The sequence below is a fragment of the Jaculus jaculus genome, unplaced genomic scaffold (assembly GCF_020740685.1).
Source record: "Jaculus jaculus isolate mJacJac1 unplaced genomic scaffold, mJacJac1.mat.Y.cur mat_scaffold_57_1_531177_arrow_ctg1, whole genome shotgun sequence".
Taxonomy (NCBI): domain Eukaryota; kingdom Metazoa; phylum Chordata; class Mammalia; order Rodentia; family Dipodidae; genus Jaculus; species Jaculus jaculus.
Window position 1 is genome coordinate 422,348 of NW_025423505.1, and position 4,887 is coordinate 427,234.

Sequence of the window (4,887 nt, forward strand, 5' to 3'; positions counted from 1 at the left end):
TATCTAGAGGGCATATTGGTGGGTAAAATATATCCATTTAACCTGATAACAGTAGTAATTTTCCCTCAAGGGTTTGTGTCCTGCCTAGCAATAGATTTTTATTAAGTTTTCAGTACTAGCCATCAATACTTTCCCTTGGAACAATCTTCAAATCCAATCAGAGAGCACTTCGTTCACCCATAACAGGCATGCCGCCCTTGCACCAGTTGTACATTTGGCCTGGCTGGCCAGCCATCAAGCTTGCAGAGTACATTGTTGGTTAATAACATCAATGACTTCTCACCAAACAAGGTGCATAGCTCTTTTCAGCATCTAGACAGCTAGTCAAGATAGAAAAGGCTTTCAGATCACCTGCAGCTACATTTCTCAATTACCTTCAGCACAGGCATATGGAGTCTTCAGCAGTAGGATCTTGCCATCTAATTCTGGTGGCCAACCAAAGACCTTGGCCATAGTCTTCAGTGTTTGTGGGGGCATCAGGGGCCTCCTTAGTGAAAACCTCACTAGAAATTATCCAACCCTTGGTACTGAAAGTTTTCTAATAATAACCTTTGGCTTTTAAGCACATCATTTGTCTACCTTCACAGGAAACTTCTACCACATCCAAATTACTCATATTCTCTCTCTCTCTTCATATATTTATATGCTAGTGGGGAAGTAGGTTTCTACATGGCTTACTCAAAACCTTTTTAAATTTGTTGAGAGAGAAAGGTGAAAGATAGGCAGGGAGAATGGGTGTGTCAGGCATTCATTCACTGTGAACAAGTTCCAGACACGTGCACCCCCTTGTGGGCATGTGCAGCATTGCACACTTGAGCAACTGCATCTGCCTTTGTGGCCAGTGGAGATTCAAACATGAGTTCTTTGGCTTCACAGGCAAATACTTTCACCAATAAGCAATTTCTCCAGCCCTCAAAACATCTAAAAATTTTAATTAAGCCTTCTCCCACCCCTCCTCTCTTCCATCCCATTCCCTGCTCTCTTTTCATATTTTTAATTGAGCTTTTTAATATAAAAATATATTGCGGTGGCCTTGTCCTCCCTCTTTTTCTCCCGTGCACGGATGCCATTCCGTCGGCCTGGGCCCGCGGTGCTGACCCCTAACGCCATGCCTTCAATTAAGTTGCAAAGTTCCGATGGAGAGATATTTGAAGTTGATGTAGAAATTGCCAAGCAGTCTGTGACCATCAAAACCATGTTGGAAGATTTAGGAATGGATGATGAAGGAGATGATGACCCAGTTCCCCTACCAAATGTTAATGCAGCAATACTAAAAAAGGTCAGTCAGTGGTGCACCCACCAAAGAGAAGCGGACTGATGATATCCCTGGGTGGGACCAAAAATTCCTGAAAGTTGACCAAGGAACACTTTTTGAACTTATTCTGGCTGCAAACTACTTAGACATCAAGGGTTTGCTGGATGTTACATGCAAGACTGCTGCCAATATGATTAAGGGGAAGACTCCTGAGGAGATCCGCAAAACCTTCAATATCAAAAATGACTTTACCAAAGAGGAAGAGGCCCAAGTGTGCAAAGAGAACCAGTGGTGTGAAGAGAAATAAAAGGTTGTGCCTGACACTGTAACACTATAAGGATTGTTCCAAATACTACTTGCATTCCTCTGTTTATGATGTTAGTATTAGACACACAGTAGGGAAATGCAGCAGCAAATCAATTGTATTAGCATAATAGTGTCCTCCTTGCATGTGAAGTCTGAGTACAGATTCCAAGTTAAAGGCAGAGTTCCTTCAAGTGTGAGCGAAAGTTGTCTTTCTTTACTCTCGATAAAACTGAGCTATGGTTTCTCTGGAGAGAGTGGCATCTTGGGCTTCTTCTGTTTTTTGTAAAGCGATTTCTGCCTGGTTTATTGTCCAGTTAACTTCAGTGAACTTTTCAGAGTTGCCTTTGTAAATAAAACAACTTATAAGAGGGGTTTTATAATAGAAAAACTAGGATCTTTATTCAAGAATTGGAAACTGGAAGCAGGCAACCTGAAGTTAATGCTCTGACTGGAGTTGTTAGGATGTCTCCAGCCTCCTGAGCCAAGCAGAACACTGCTCTTGATTAGCTCGTGTGTAGCTGGGTTCTCTTCATTGAACCTGAGGACTGGGGTTTGGTTTTTCTTTCATTATTATTTTTTGGGGAGTGGATTTTTTTTTTAATTTTTAATTACAGCTTTGAATATGTTGCCTAGAGACTTAGTTATTACCCAGTCTGTGGTTTTGTGGGGAAATGTAACTAGACAATTTGCTAGGTTTCAATTAAAAAAAAAAACAGTTAATTCATGTGGTATGTCATCCTTTTTATAATCAGTGTTCCCACATGGGGAAAACACAGTACTTGCACATAAGCAGTAATTTAATTTTTAACATTAATGTGTGGCAAAACAGAAAACAGCTAGCATGAGCACAAGATGACTTTTCAATAAAAAAATAAGTTTTACAGTAAAAAAATCAAATAAAAAAACATATTGCAAAGTGCTTATTTCCCATGAATTATATAATTATGTTCCCTGCACAGTCCCATTTCACTGAGGTCCCTGCTCAGTGAGATTATCAGACATTATTTTGGGGTCATTAATGCACCATTTAGTTTCTGTAGTGAGAAGGCACAATGCCTCAAAAAAAAAAAAACAAAAAAAAAACAAACTTTTCCCACCCTGTGGCTCTTACATTCCTTCTGTCCCCTCTTCTGCAATGTTACCTGAGCCATGGAGGGATTGATACAATTCTCCTTTACTGTTAAACTCACAGCAGCCCCTGATTTCCTGTGTTGATGAGTTTTGAGAATCCTCACCATATACACCCATGTCCCTGTAGGAGGTTCTGGGCTAGCAGTGAGAACAGCACTCATACTTCATCCACCACTTCCTCTGTAATGTTTCCTGGGCCCTATCAGATGTGATAGAGATGACTCATCTTGTGCTAAGTAATTGGCTTTTTTTTCTTGTCACAATAATAATTCCTGGGTTTCCCTTTTATTTGCTGCCATCTGTAAAAAGGTAAGTTTGAGGTCAGTTGGATCATACTATATAAGTGTAGGCATTTTTGAGAATTTTGATGGGCATCACCTCTTCTTCTAGCCAAAGTACAGTGAGATCTTCCCTCTAGGGTCTCTGACTTTCCAAGCTATAGGCTCTGACTTGACTCTCAATTCAAATATGAATTTCCTTCCACTGATCTTCCCTCATATCCAGTCAGAGAGCAGTTGATTACCCCCATAGCCTGTGTGCCAATGTTACACTAGTGTAGACACATTACCTTAGCCAGATGATTTTAGTTTATAGGATTCATTACTCGTTCACACTATTTAGTGACTTTTATCCGTTCATTTCAAGTAACTGTAGCCTATGGTATCTTAAGCAATAGGTCTTTCTGGTGGGTAACCCAAGTGCTTTGTCAATGGTCTGTATTAATTTTGTGGCCTCATGGGCCTCTCTGACTTTTGTTCTTTGTGTTGAGTATTCCCATTTTGGCATTGGTATTTACCAGCAAGAGCCTGTGGTTTTAGGTACTTGTGCCCAACTATCCTTCTCTTTTTTTAAATAACATTCTTTTACTTATCTGAGGAAGGTTTCATCATTAGTTTTGTGGATTTCTCCTCCTTCCCTCCTTTACCCATTCACATCCATGTTCACCCAACACTTTTATTCTTTCCCATTAATTGCCTCCCTAGTAATACAATCCTCTGTTCCCTCCCTGCTTTTTCTCTTTAGAAACTTCATTCTAGCTTCCTTACCAGTATTACTGAAGCTTACTAGAAGTTCTAAATAAACCAAACTTCCATGTTGAGATCTGCATATAAGCAAGAACATGGGGCATATTTCTTTCTAAGCCTATATAACCTCACTTAGTAGAACTTTTTCAAGATCCTTGTATTTTATTGCCAATATCATAATTTATTTTTTCTTACCACTGAGTAAAACTCTATGGTGTATATATACCACATCTTCATTTTCTAATCATCAGCTGATTGGCATCTGGGTTGATTCTATTTCCTAAATGTTATGTCTAGAGTAGCAAATAACGTGGTTAAACAGGTGTCTCTATGGGAAAGACTATAGTATTTTGGCTATGTGTCCATAAGTTATATAACTAGGTCAAACAGTAGATATATTTTGATTTTTAGAAATGTCCATACTGATTTTCCTAGTTTGTGAAGAATTTTGCACTCCTACCAACAGTGGATGAGGGTTCCTCATTTCCTCCACCATATCCAGCATTTACTGATATTTGGAAGCCTTTAAGATGTGTTATTTCTTCCTTTTTTCTTCCTCCCTCCCTCCCTTCATTCCTTCCTTTCTTCCTTCTTTTTTTCCTCCCTGCCTTCCTTTCTCTCTCTCTTTCCCTCCCTTTTCCTTCCTTCTTTTCTTCCTTCCTTCCTTCCTTCTCTCTCTCCCTCTCTCTCTCTCTCTTTTTATGTAGAGTCTTGAATTATCCCAGGCTATCTGTAATTAAATATGTAATCTCAGGGTGGCCCCAAACTCCTGGCAGTCCTCCTACCTCTGCCTTTTGAGTTCTGGGTTTAAATGTGTGAGCCACCATACTCAGCTTCATTCTAAATTTTTCCTTCAATATATCAATTTCTTTATTAACTCCATTTTCATTTCTTGGTTTGACTTTCATCATTTTACTTCAAATTTATTCCTGCATGTGATCATGTCCTATGTGAGTTCATTTTTTTTATTCCCATTCATTGGTACTCATTCTTCTTATTCAGTCTTTTATTCAGGTCTTCTTGATCGTGTTCCATTTTACTCAGCTGTCTGTTGAGGTGTATTTGCTGTTCCTCTTTCATTTCATTCATCCATTTGTTCATGGCTTCAGTAAACTTGTTAAGTATGCTTTTGGTAAATGCCCTTTTGTATACTTTGGAGTTTTTTCTAAG

At 39.1% G+C, this 4,887-nt stretch overlaps 1 pseudogene; it reads left to right on the plus strand.

Annotated features, from left to right (window-relative positions):
• The first annotated feature begins 1,108 nt into the window (after window positions 1–1,108).
• LOC123457469 lies at window positions 1,109–1,604 on the plus strand (annotated as a pseudogene).
• The last annotated feature ends 3,283 nt before the right edge of the window (window positions 1,605–4,887 follow it).